This window comes from Nerophis ophidion, linkage group LG03 (genome assembly GCF_033978795.1).
Source record: "Nerophis ophidion isolate RoL-2023_Sa linkage group LG03, RoL_Noph_v1.0, whole genome shotgun sequence".
NCBI lineage: Eukaryota > Metazoa > Chordata > Actinopteri > Syngnathiformes > Syngnathidae > Nerophis > Nerophis ophidion.
In genome coordinates, this window is record NC_084613.1 from 9,001,681 (window position 1) to 9,016,300 (window position 14,620).

Below are 14,620 nucleotides of genomic sequence, written 5' to 3' on the forward strand. Positions count from 1 at the left end.
ATTGTGTTATTCTATTTCAATTTCTATGACTTTGTGGATTATTTCCAATCCTAAATGGGGTCATTAAGATGATTTGTTTTGAACAAGATTGCTGCTTTCAATAATTTTTGCAAGAGGAGCCATCGCATCAATGCAACAAAGTGTTGTATTGTATTATTTTATTTAGATTTCTATGACATTGTGGATTATTTTCAGTTCTAATTGGGGTCATTAAGATTATTTATTTTAAACAAAATTGTAGCTTTCATAATTTTTCGCAAGTGCAGCCATCGCGTTAAATCAACAAAATGTTATTGTGTTAGTCTATTTCAATTTTTATGACTTTGTGGATTATTTCCAGTCCTAATTGGGGTGAATAGGATGATTTATTTCGAACAAGATTGCTGCTTTCAATTATTTTTGCAAGTGCAGCCATCGCATGAAGTCAACAAAATGTTCTATTGTGTTATTTTACATCAAGTCCTATGACTTTGTGGATTATTCCAGTCTTATTTGTAGTCATCAGGTTGCTGCTGTGATTAATTTATGCGAACAATTGCATTAATTAAAGAAAATGTTCAATTTCACTATTTTATTACAAGTTCTAAGTATCGCTTTAATTATATTTTTCGAGTTTGCTGCTGTCATTCATTTATGTGAGAGGAGCCATTGTACGAATTAAACAAAAAAACATCTGCCTATTTTTTATTACAAATCCTATGACTTGGTGGATTATTTTCAGTTGTATTTGGAGTTATTTTCTAAAAGTATTTTGTCCTAAATTGCTGCCATCATTCAGTGAATACATGTGATGGCTGCTCTCGCATAAACAAAATGTTCAATTCTGCTCTTTTACTGCAACTTCATTGACTTTGTGGATTATTTTCAGTCCTAATTGCGGTCGTTAAGATGATTTATTTTGAACAACATCAAAAAAATGAATGAAAATGAATTGACAGCTCGACACTCCAAACAAGTTTGCCACAGAATAAACTATTTCAACGAAGTAAACAAATGACTCGTATTTGACATTTAGCACTCAGTTCCTAGCGTACGGGTGTTGTTGTTAATTTTTCATCATTTGTTTCATCCCTGATTTAAACAAATTGAAAAACTTACCCGGGTTTTACCATTTCTTGGTCAATTGTACGGAAAAGGAACTGTACTGTGCAATCTACTAATAAAAGAGTGGCTAAGCTAACTCGCTAACTGTTAGCATGCTAGCGGAATGTTTACCTGTCAGTGGAGTTTCACACTAATAATAGTAGCTCTCGACTTTGACCCTGTGAAGGTAAACAAAGACAAAGTTAGTCCCATAAAAAGGTTGTACTTTGACAAAGATAATTACGCAAGTTTTTTGATTGACACCGTCAATGTTAGCATGTGGCTAACCAGCTTTTCTGGAGTAGAGAATTTTGTCGACATTTCGGGCAATTTTTTTTTTGTTTCTCCATCTGGGAGAAATATTACTGGGTTGTGTTTGCAAAGTCTAATAGTCTTCTGGGATTTGTCAATGTTAGCATGTGGCTAACGCTAACCAGCCTGAAGTGGAAGACCACATTAAATGACGTGGAAGACCACACTAAATTATGTTACAGGTCACTTTAAATGGCGTTGAAGACCATGTTGGATGCCGTGGAAGACCACGTTAAATGGCGTTACAGGCCACATTAATGGCGTGGAAGACCACATTAAATGCCGTGGAAGACCACATTAAAATGGCGTTACAGGCCACGTTAAATGGCGTGGAAGACCACATTAAATGGCCTTACAGGCCACATTAAATGGCCTTACAGGCCACATTAAATGGCGAGGAAGACCACGTTAAATGGCGAGGAAGACCACGTTAAATGGCGAGGAAGACCATGTTAAAAGCCGTTACAGGCCACATTAAATGGCGTGGAAAACCACGTTAAATGGCGTTAGAGGCCTTGTTAAATGGCGTGGAAAACCACCTTAAATGGCGAGGAAGACCACGTTTAATGGCGTTACAGGCCACATTAAATGGCGTTACAGGCTACATTAAATGGCGAGGAAGACCATGTTAAATGGCGTTACAGGCCACATTAAATGGCGTGGAAGACCACATTAAATGGCCTTACAGGCCACATTAAATGGCGAGGAAGACCATGTTAAATGGCATTACAGGCCACATTAAATGGCGTGGAAAACCACGTTAAATGGCGTTAGAGCCCTATTTAAATGGCGTGGAAAACCACCTTAAATGGCGAGGAAGACCACGTTTAATGGCGTTACAGGCCAATTTAAATGGCGTTACAGGCTACATTAAATGGCGTGGAAGACAACATTAAATGGCGTTACAGGCCACATTAATTGGCGAAAAAAACAATGTTGGATGACGGGACAGGCTGTATTTAATGACGTGGAAGACCACAGGAAATGACGTTCAACACCTCGTTGGATTCAAGGTGGAACACATTAAATGATGTGGCTGATCACGATAAATGATGTGGCGGGCAAATTTTAATTATGTGGAAGAACACGTTAAATGACATTACAGACCACATCAATGTGGCCCTCTGGGCCTTGAGTGTGATACATGTTGTCTAGAAGGTAAAATGCACAAACAAAAAAATCGTTTCACATCCAAATTACGATTAGAATTCAACCCGATTCTAAATCGATTCATCAAAAATGGATTCTGAATGATATCGCCAGCCCAGGAAATCAGAATGGGATCATTAGGTCCCCAAAGATTTATTTATTTATTTAAAAAGCCTTAAAAATGTTTTATATCCTCTAGCTACGAAAATAATCCATTCATAGTACATAATTCCTACTTTTTGGACATTCCGGAACCAATTAACAGTCTTTACTGACCAGAAAAATTTGACATTTTACTTTAAATATTTATATATGCAATTTAATGAGTAATACTTGTATTTATTTTAATTTAAAAAAATTATAAATGTAATCTAGAAGGTACCTAAAATTAAATGTATTGTAAATATGCATTCTGTGTTTAGGAAAAAACAACAACACAAAAATAGCAACGAAATCCTAATACATTCAATTATTGCACATAATTACATGATGTATTATTACATTTGATTGCTTTTGATAGATTTGTATTCATTACATCTAAACTAAACTAGATATTGGCAGTTATAAGATAAAAATAAATAATCTTGCATATTTTAATGGTGTGCTACACAGGAATGCAACGTAGTCGTGCACAAACAGCCTTTCTGGAGTAGAGAATTTTGTCGACATTTCGGGCAATTTTTTTTTTTTTTGTTTCTCCATCTGGGAGAAATATTACTGAGTTGTGTTTGCAAAGGCTAACAGTCTTCTGGGATTTGTCATTGTTAGCATGTGGCTAACGCTAACCAGCCTGAAGTGGAAGACCACACTAAATTATGTTACAGGCCAAATTAAATGGCGTTGAGGACCATGTTGGATGCCGTGGAAGACCACATTAATGGCGTTACAGGCCACATTAAACGCCGTGGAAGACCACAATAAATGGTGAGGAAAACCATGCTAAATGGCGTTACAGGCCACTTAAATGACGTGGAAGACCACATTAAATGGCGATGAAGACCACATTAAATGGCGTTACAGGCCACCTTAAATGGCGTGGAAGACCACAATAATTGGCGTTACGGGCCACTTTAAATGGCGATGAAGACCACATTAAATGGCGTTACAGGCCACCTTAAATGGCGTGGAAGACCACAATAATTGGCGTTACAGGCCACTTTAAATGGCGAGGAAGACCACATCAATTTGGCCCTCTGAGCCTTGAGTGTGATACATGTTGTCTAGAAGGTAAAATGCACAAACAAAAAAATCGTTTCACTTCCAAATTACGATTAGAATTCAACCCGATTGTAAATCGATTCATCAAAAATGGATTCTGAATGATATCGCCAGCCCAGGAAATCAGAATGGGATCATTAGGTCCCCAAAGATTTATTTATTTATTTAAAAAGCCTTAAAAAACGTTTTATATCCACTAGCTATGAAAATATTACATTCATAGTACATAATTCCTACTTTTTGGACATTCCGGAACCAATTAACAGTCTTTACTGACCTGCTAAATTTGACATTTTACTTTAAATATTTAAATATGTAATTTAATGACTAATACTTGTATTTATTTTAATTTAAAAAAATTATAAATGTAATCTAGAAGGTACCTAAAATTAAATGTATTGTAAATATGCATTCTGTGTTTAGGATTTTTTTTTTAAAAACTACACAAAAATAGCAACGAAATCCTAATACATTCAATTATTGCACATAATTACATTTGATTGCTTTTGATACATTAGTATTCATTACATCCAAACTCAACTAGATGTTGGCAGTTATAAAATAAAAATAAACAATCTTGCATATTTTAATGGTGTGCTACACAGGAATGCAACGTAGTCGTGCACAAACAGGCGCTGGTGCTTGTGCGTGACGTCACCGTCTTAAAAAGGTGCATTCACGTAACCGCACCTTTTTGAGCATCGCTCGACGCCTGCTCTGCGGCGATCTCCCCCCCCTTCGCAATCACTCATGTGCGGCCATGATGCGCCGCGTCGTGACGGTGACGCACCGTCTTACAATGTTTTGTTTGAAAAAAAAAAATAGAAATAAATTCTAATCTCACCGGTGTCGGTCCGTCGAATGACGTCAGTTTAGAGCATCGTCAGCATCCCGCATCAGCACCGCGGAGGCAGGACGTCAAAGAGGAAGAAAAGGAATCCGGAACGACGACGCTCTCACCGCCGGAAGTAGCGTCCATCAGTCCTGGACGCGTCCTCGCCCCCGGAGCACTGCGGTGGTGGCGGCATCGTCACGGCAGCCGGGCGGCGGTGATGGAGCGGAGACCAGGAGGTGCCATGCGCGGGCATGCGGCCGTCTTCCCCTTTGCCCGCACCCGCGCGCGCACGCTCGCGTCCAATCGCCGGCGAGGATGCGGCCCGTGTGCGTTTAGGGGCCTCTCAGACTGTAGGAAAGTACACAACTCAAGCATGCTGTAAAAGTGCGTTCTAATCAATGGTGCTTAGTTCCCCCGTAACAACAATCTTATCACGTGACGTGCCTTTGAAACGTCACAACGAAGGTAGTAACACGTTTAGGTCAGAAATGAATACAATACAATAGAACACAGATGTACTTACTACTTTTATTGGGTAAAACCAGGAAGTACCCATGTGTTCCATTGTACTTACTACTTTTACTGGGTGTGGCAGTAGTAAGTACACATGTTTTGTGTACTTACTATTTCTACCCAGTGAAAGTAGTAAGTACACAAAACATGAGTACTTACTACTGCCCAGTGAAAGTAGTAAGTAAGCAGGAAATACCCATGTGTTCCATTGTACTTACTACTTTTACTGGGTGTGACAGTAGTAAGTACACATGTTTTGTGTACTTACTATTTCTACCCAGTGAAAGTAGTAAGTACACAAAACATGTGTACTTACTACTGCCCAGTGAAAGTCGTAAGTACACAAAACATGTGTACTTACTACTGCCCAGTGAAAGTAGTAAGTACACAAAACATGTGTACTTACTACTGCCCAGTGAAAGTAGTAAGTAAGCAGGAAATACCCATGTGTTCCATTGTACTTACTACTTTTACTGGGTGTGGCAGTAGTAAGTACACATGTTTTGTGTACTTACTATTTCTACCCAGTGAAAGTAGTAAGTACACAAAACATGTGTACTTACTACTGCCCAGTGAAAGTCGTAAGTACACAAAACATGTGTACTTACTACTGCCCAGTGAAAGTAGTAAGTACACAAAACATGTGTACTTACTACTGCCCAGTGAAAGTAGTAAGTAAGCAGGAAATACCCATGTGTTCCATTGTACTTACTACTTTTACTGGGTGTGGCGGTAGTAAGTACACATGTTTTGTGGACTTACTATTTCTACCCAGTGAAAGTAGTAAGTACACAAACCATGTGTACTTACTACTGCCCAGTGAAAGTAGTAAGTACACAAACCATGTGTACTTACTACTGCCCAGTGAAAGTAGCAAGTACACAAAACATGTGTACTTACTACTGCCCTGTGAAAGTAGTAAGTACACAAAACATGTGTACTTTGATACTTACTACTGCCCAGTGAAAGTAGTAAGTAAGCAGGAAATACCCATGTGTTCCATTGTACTTACTACTTTTACTGGGTGTGGCAGTAGTAAGTGCACATGTTTTGTGTACTTTCTATTTCTACCCAGTGAAAGTAGTAAGTACACAAAACATGTGTACTTACTACTGCCCAGTGAAAGTCGTAAGTACACAAAACATGTGTACTTACTACTGCCCAGTGAAAGTAGTAAGTACACAAAACATGTGTACTTACTACTGCCCAGTGAAAGTAGTAAGTAAGCAGGAAATACCCATGTGTTCCATTGTACTTACTACTTTTACTGGGTGTGGCGGTAGTAAGTACACATGTTTTGTGTACTTTCTATTTCTACCCAGTGAAAGTAGTAAGTACACAAAACATGTGTACTTACTACTGCCCAGTGAAAGTTGTAAGTACACAAAATATGTGTACTTACTACTGCCCAGTGAAAGTAGTAAGTACACAAAACATGTGTACTTACTACTGCCCAGTGAAAGTAGTAAGTACACAAAACATGTGTACTTACTACTGCCCAGTGAAAGTAGTAAGTACACAAAACATGTGTACTTTGATACTTACTACTGCCCAGTGAAAGTAGTAAGTAAGCAGGAAATACCCATGTGTTCCATTGTACTTACTACTTTTACTGGGTGTGGCAGTAGTAAGTGCACATGTTTTGTGTACTTACTATTTCTACCCAGTGAAAGTAGTAAGTACACAAAACATGTGTACTTACTACTGCCACACCCAGTAAAAGTAGTAAGTACAATGGAACACATGGGTATTTCCTGCTTACTTACTACTTTCACTGGGCAGTAGTAAGTACACATGTTTTGTGTACTTACTACTTTCACTGGGCAGTAGTAAGTACACATGTTTTGTGTACTTACGACTTTCACTGGGCAGTAGTAAGTACACATGTTTTGTGTACTTACTACTTTCACTGGGCAGTAGTAAGTACACATGTTTTGTGTACTTACTACTTTCACTGGGTAGAAATAGAAATAGGTGCACATGTTTTGTGTACTTTCTATTTCTACCCAGTGAAAGTAGTAAGTACACAAAACATGTGTACTTACTACTGCCCAGTGAAAGTAGTAAGTACACAAAACATGTGTACTTACTACATCCACCCTGTAAAAGTAGTATGTACAAAGAAACACATGGGTATTTCCTGCTCCTACCCAATAAAAGTAGTAAGTACAAAAGAACACATGGGTATTTCCTGCTTCAAATCATTAAAAGTAGTAAGTAAAGTTGTAAGTACCCAGGAACATATTTGTATTTACTACTACTACCCAATGAAAGTAGTAAGTACACAAAAATGTGTACTTACTACCTCCACCTTACTACCTCTTACTACTTATGTCCAATGAAAGTAGTAAGAAAAGTTGTATGTGCACAGGAAGAGATGTGTACTTACCTGTAACAGTAGCAAATATACACAAACACACGCCTACTTACTACCGCTACCCAGTAAAAGTGGTAAGTACAAAAGAACACATGTGTACTTACTACTTATGCCCAATGAAAGTAGTAAGAAAAGCTGTATGTGCACAGGAAGAGATGTGTACCTGTAACAGTATCAATCAATCAATCAATGTTTATTTATATAGCCCTAAATCACAAATGTCTGAGTAGAAGTAGTAAGCACACGTGTGCTTACTACTCCTATTTTCCTGAAGGAACTCTGCTGAAGGAATCAATAAAGTACTATCTATCCATCTCTATCTATCTACTCAGCAAAAGTAGTAAGCACACATTGACACACGTGTACTTACTACTTCTACCCAGTAAAAGTAGTAAATACAAAGGCACACGTGTGTGCTTACTACTTTTGCTGAGTAGAAGTAGTAAGCACACTTGTGCTTACTACTTCTACTCAGCAAAAGTAGTAAGCACACAGGAACACACGTGTACTTACTATTTCTACCCAGTAAAAGTAGTAAATACAAAGGCACATGTGTGCTTACTACTTTTGCTGAGTAGAAGTAGTAAGCACACTTGTGCTTACTACTTCTACTCAGCAAAAGTAGTAAGCACACAGGGACACACGTGTACTTACTACTTCTACCCAGTAAAAGTAGTACATACAAAAGGCACACATGTGTGCTTACTACTTTTGCTGAGTAGAAGTAGTAAGCACACTTGTGCTTACTACTTCTACTCAGCAAAAGAAGTAGAAGTAGTAAGTACACATGTGTTCCTGTGTGCTTACTACTTTTGCTGAGTAGAAGTAGTAAGCACACTTGTGCTTACTACTTCTACTCAGCAAAAGTAGTAAGCACACAGGAACACATGTGTACTTACTACTTCTACCCAGTAAAAGTAGTAAATGCAAAGGCACATGTGTGCTTACAACTTTTGCTGAGTAGAAGTACTAAGCACACGTGTGCTTACTACTCCTACTCAGCAAAAGTAGTAAGCACACAGGGACACACGTGTACTTACTACTTATACACAGTAAAAGTAGTAAATACAAAGGCACACATGTGTGCCTACTACTTCTATTCAGCAAAAGTAGTAAGCACACAGGGACACACGTGTACTTACTAAGTCTACCCAATAAAACTAGTAAGTAGAGTAGTAAGTACACAGGAACTTGTGTCCTGACTAATATCTTCCAGTAAAAGTATTAAGAAAGTACACAAGCACACATGTGGACTTTCCAGTTCTACCAAGTAAAAGTAGTAAAATATCAAGTACACAGGGACACACGTGTATTTACTACTTCTACCCAGTAAAAGTAGTAAATACAAAGGCACACACGTGTGCTTACTACTTCTACCCAGTAAAAGTAGTAAATACAAAAGGCACACATGTGTGCTTACTACTTCTACTCAGCAAAAGTCGTAAGCACACAGGGACACACGTGTACTTACTACTTCTACCCAGTGAAAGTAGTAGTAGTCCTTTGTAGAAAATGTCGCCTCATGTTGATTTCATTGTTTGGTTTTGTATAAAATGTTTACTCTGGCGTGGCGGCCAGAAAGAGGGCACAGAAGACAGGAGATAGTCAATATTTGTTTCTATTTATTCATAATAGTCTCTAGCTTTTGGATGAAACACACCTTGTTTACAAGTGCTGACAATGACAGTACATTCAGTTTTGAAAACAGGAAAAAGCAAAATGACGTCGCTTTCCTGCTGGCGATGTTGTTTTTCTACAATGCCTGTTTTTCTAAGGACAACTAACTCCCAACAAAGTGTTGTCTTAAAGGAAAACTGCACTGTTTTTTCTCGGAGGGGGTGGGTGAGGAAACAAACAAAAAAAAGGACATCTTTCCTTTCCCTGTGCGATCTAAAGAGTAAAAAACTGCTAGCATGAGGTGGCTAACAAAGCACCTATAAAGCCCTCTAAAAAACATTACAAACACGTAACACTTAATTTACGTGCATATTAACCAAGGTATACCATGTTGTTATTGTAGGAGGTAACACCGAGGAACTACTTTTCTTGTGTTACTAGCTCTCAACTTAAATTAGCTCTCAATTTAAACCCAACAACACTGCTAGGCTGCTCTCAGGATTTTTAAAAAAATGTTTTTACCTGAGGGCTTTTCTGAAATTCAACAGTCTCGTGCTGAAAGATACAACCGTCTCAGTGACAGCAGACATCGGGCGATAAAACGTTACCTATGTGTATCGCCGCAGACAAGTAATCGATAAAAAAAAAAATGCCTTCAGAGGTACTCGCTCGTCCTGGCATTAAACCCGCTGAAAGTAGTTCTCAGATTCCTCGTTGTTGGCGAGCGACCAGGCATTAAAAAAAAAAAAAAAAGACCTAAAAATGATAGATCATCGTCACTTGATTGAAATTCACGGCACCCGAGCTGCTGCCGGATCATTGTTAAGAAAAAACGACCGACAGGAAGGCGAGAAACTACTTCTACCCAGTAAAACTAGTAAGTAAAGTAGTAAGTACACAGGAACTTGTGTACCAACTACTATCTTCTAGTAAAAGTAGTAAGGAAGTACACAAGAACACATGTGGACTTACTACTTTTACCAAGTAGTAAAATAGCAAGCACACATGCACATGTGTGTACTTACTACTTCTACCCAGTAAGAGTAGTAAATACAAAGGCACACATGGATACTGACTACTTCTACTCAGCAAAAGTAGTAAATATACAGAAACATGTGTCCGTACTCCTTCTACCCAGTAAAAGTAGTAAGTACAAAGGAACACATGGTGCTTCCTGCTTCTACCCGGTAAAAGTAGTAAGTAAAGTTGCAAGTACGCAGGAAGATATATTTGAATCTATAACTTCCACCCAATGAAAGTAGTAAGTGCGCAGGAAGAAATGCGTAATTACCTGTAAAAGTAGTAAGTACGGTGGTAATTATACAGGAACACATGCCTACTTACAACCACTACCCAGTTAGAGTAGTAAGTAAAGTGGGACGGACAAAGTAACTCGTGTGTACTTACTACTACTACTCAGCAAAAGTAGTAAGTACACAGGAGCACATGTGTACTTACTACTTCTACCCAGTGACACTAGTAAACTAGAGACGATGACAGAGTAAGGGGGGCTGGATATGTATTATAACCCATTATTAACATAACTATAATCATTAACAACATAACTAATGGTTAATAACATAAAAACTATAATAGTTAGGCCAAAAATGTGAAGCACAAACCATTTAGACTCGTTTGGGGAGATTTTGACAAGGTGGAGGGGCTGTTTATGAATAGTAACGCATTATTAACGTAACTATAAAAATTAATAACATAATTATAATAGACAAAAATGGGCGATATAGAATGAAGTAATTCTCCTCCACTTGACTTGCTCTCTCTCTCTCTCTCCATATATATATATATATATATATATATATATATATATTTTATATATATATATATATATACATACATATATATACACATACACACACATTATATACACACATACATACACACACACATATATATATGTACATATATACACATATATACATACATATATTTACACATACACACATTATATACGCACATACATATATATATACACACACACACATATATATATATACATATGTATATGTACACATAAATATATACATATACGTATACACATACTCACATGCATATATATATATATATATATATATGTATTTATTTATATATATATATATACATATATATACACACACACACACACATATATATATGTACATATATATATATATATATACATATATACGTATATACATACATATATATACACATACACACATTATATACACATATATATATGTACACATAAATATATACATATACGTACACACATACTCACATGCATATATATATATATATATATATATACATATATACACATATAAATATACACATTTACTGCGATGAAGTGACGACTTGTCCAGGGTGTATCCCGCCTTCTGCCCGATTTTAGCTGAGATAGGCACCAGCGCCCCCCGCGACTCCAAAGGGAATAAGCGGTAGGAAATGGATGGATGGATTGATATACACATATACTGTATGTATATATATATATATATATATATATATATATATATATATATATATATATATATATATATATATATATATGTATATATATATATATATATATATGTATATATATATATATATATATATATATATATGTATATATATATATATATATATATATATATATATATATATATATATATATATATATATATATATATATATATATATATATATATATATATATATATCATTGAACACTTAAGTGCGATTTTACATTGATTGTTTTCCATGCTTGTGTTGACATTTTCTTTCCTTTTTGCCTTTAACAGCTAAGGGAATTATAACCAGAAAGGCTACCTTTGAAATAAAAATGTAATACATTCTTTTCTTGGTCCTTATTTTTCATATGTGATAAAAACATCAGTAATTATCGATATCGACCCATATAAAAACACTTATATCTTGATCCAGTTTTCAGCCACACCACCCTAACTGTGACTGTTTTATTATGTTCTATTTTTGCCAATGCGACACTTGGCAATAGTGCTACATGAGAACCCTCCAAGAACCTCAGGAAGAACTATCACTACTTTTGTCAATGCACCGTGTGAAATCAATGTGCTCAGGAAAGAAATCACGGTAATGCTTAATAAGGACACAGTGCAAACATTACATGTGCCTGTTGCTACCTGGTTACAGCTTGTACATATAACTTGTTTTTTTTGAAGAGGGAAGGATAGGCTGCCAATTTCACTATCTAGAACGCACAAAAAAGGTAAAGATGTGTGTTCCTGCCTTACGTAGGGATTGTGGGGGAAATTACAACACAATGAACAGTTTTCCTTTCAAATAAATACAGTTTCTTGACATTCAACAAACACAAAATGATTTCTAAATACATTTTCAGGGTAATAAATCATATCAGTTTACGTGAATTTACTTCAGACCTAACGTGTGCAAGACAGCGGAAAGAAATTCCATGCTTACCAATTCGGCTTTAAATGGGTACAGAATAATCTGATGACAAACTGTCATGTCCACAATTAGAAGTACAGTCAAACCTTGGTTTTTGTATGCAGGAAATATAAAAAAAACAACAGAAATTTGTTTTGATCGCCTGGTCAGGTTTTATTTTTTTTACTATCGTACCAATTAAAAAAAAACATCAATGTCCCTTTTTGTATGCTTTACTTCAATCAATCGAAGTTTATTTAAAGCCCAAGGGTCTGAAACTCGTGGTTCTGGCTTTTTTCCACCCCCATTGTAAGAAAAGTCAGCATTTTTAAAAAAAGAGCTCTACAATTTCAGACTGTCTGTGAGGCCGTGAGTGCGCACAGGCCGAGTCCTGAGGTGCAAAAAAAAAAGCAAGTGAAAGACTCTGGAACCCTGTGTTTGGTAAAACGTCTCGGGTGTGGAACCATACTTGCCAACCTTGAGACCTCCGATTTCGGGATGTGGGGTGGGGGGGGGCGTGGTTAGGAGGGGAGGAGTATATTTACAGATAGAATTCACCAAGTCAAATATAAGAAATACTTGACTTTCAGTGAATTTGTAGCTATATATATATATATATATATATATATATATATATATATATATATATATACAGTAGGGCAAAAAAGCATTTAATCAGCCAGCGATTGCGCAAGTTCTCCCACTTAAAATGATGACAGAGGTCTGTAATTTTCATCATAGGTACACTTCAACTGTGAGAGAAAAAATGTGAAAAAAAAAATCCAGGAATTCACATTGTAGGAATTTTAAAGAATTTGTAAATTATGGTGGAAAATAAGTATTTGGTCAACCATTCAAAGCTCTCACTGATTGAAGGTTTTGGCTCAAAATCTCACGATACATGGTCCCATTCATTCTTTCCTTAACACGGATCAGTCGTCCTGTCCCCTTAACAGAAAAACAGCCCCAAAGCATGTTTCCACCCCCATGCTTCACAGTAGGTGTGGTGTTCTTGGGATGCAACTCAGTATTCTTTTTCCTCCAAAACGACGAGTTGAGTTTATACCAAAAAGTTCTATTTTGGTTTCATCGGACCACATGACATTCTCCCATGTGCTCTCTGGCAAACTTTAGACGGGCCTGGACATGCACTGGCTTAAGCAGGGGACACGTCTGGCACTGCAGGATTTGATGCCCTGTCAGCGTAGTGTGTTACTGATGGTAACCTTCATTACTTTAATCCCAGCTCTCTGCAGGTCATTCACCAGGTCCCCCAGTGTGGTTCTGGGATTTTTGCTCACCGTTTTTCATGATCATTTTGACCCCACGGGATGAGATCTTGCGTGGAGCCCCAGATCGAGGGAGATTATCAGTGGTCTTGTATGTCTTCCATTTTCTAATAATTGCTCCCACAGTTGATTTTTTCACACCAAGCTGCTTGTCTATTGTAGTTTCACTCTTTCCAGTCTGGTACGGGTCTACAATTCTTTTCCTGGTGTCCTTCAACAGCTCTTTGGTTTTGGCCATAGTGGAGTTTGGAGTCTGACTGTTTGAGGCTGTGGACAGGTGTCTTTTATACAGATAACGAGTTCAAACAAGTGCCATTAATACAGGTAACGAGTGGAGGACAGAAGAGCTTCTTAAAGAAGAAGTGACAGGTCTGTGAGAGCCAGATATCTTCCTTGTTTGAAGTGACCAAATACTTATTTTCCACCATAATTTAGAAATGAATTCTTTAAAATTCCTACAATGTGAATTCTTGAATGTTTTTTTTCACATTCTGCCTCTCACAGTTGAAGTGTACCTATGATGAAAATTACAGACCTCTGTCATCATTGTAAGTGGGAGAACTTGCACAATCGGTGGACGACTAAATACTTTTTTGCCCCACTGTATATATATTAATAAGAGAAATACTTGAATTTCAGTGTTCATTTATTTACACATATACACACACAACACTGATTTACTCATTGTTGAGTTAAGGGGTTGAATTGTCGATCCTTGTTCTATTCTCTGTCACTATTTTTCTAACTATGCTGAACATGCTGTATCTTCCTCGTTCTTCTGCTTCATCTTTTTGTTGTGTGCGCAGTCGTGCACTGCAC

General features: G+C 37.1%; 1 protein-coding gene across 5 annotated transcripts in view; it reads right to left on the bottom strand.

Annotated features, from left to right (window-relative positions):
* The window catches only part of dtnbb (dystrobrevin, beta b), a 65,109-nt gene extending 60,243 nt beyond the window's left edge, over nucleotides 1–4,866 (bottom strand). For all 5 annotated transcript variants that reach the window (XM_061894175.1, XM_061894177.1, XM_061894174.1 and 2 more), the window contains exons 1-2: nucleotides 4,607–4,866; nucleotides 1,216–1,262 (exon numbers count right to left, since the gene is read on the bottom strand). The gene's annotated coding sequence lies outside the window, so the exon portion shown is untranslated. The remainder of the gene's footprint in view (nucleotides 1–1,215; nucleotides 1,263–4,606) is intronic.
* Nucleotides 4,867–14,620: the final 9,754 nt, after the last annotated feature.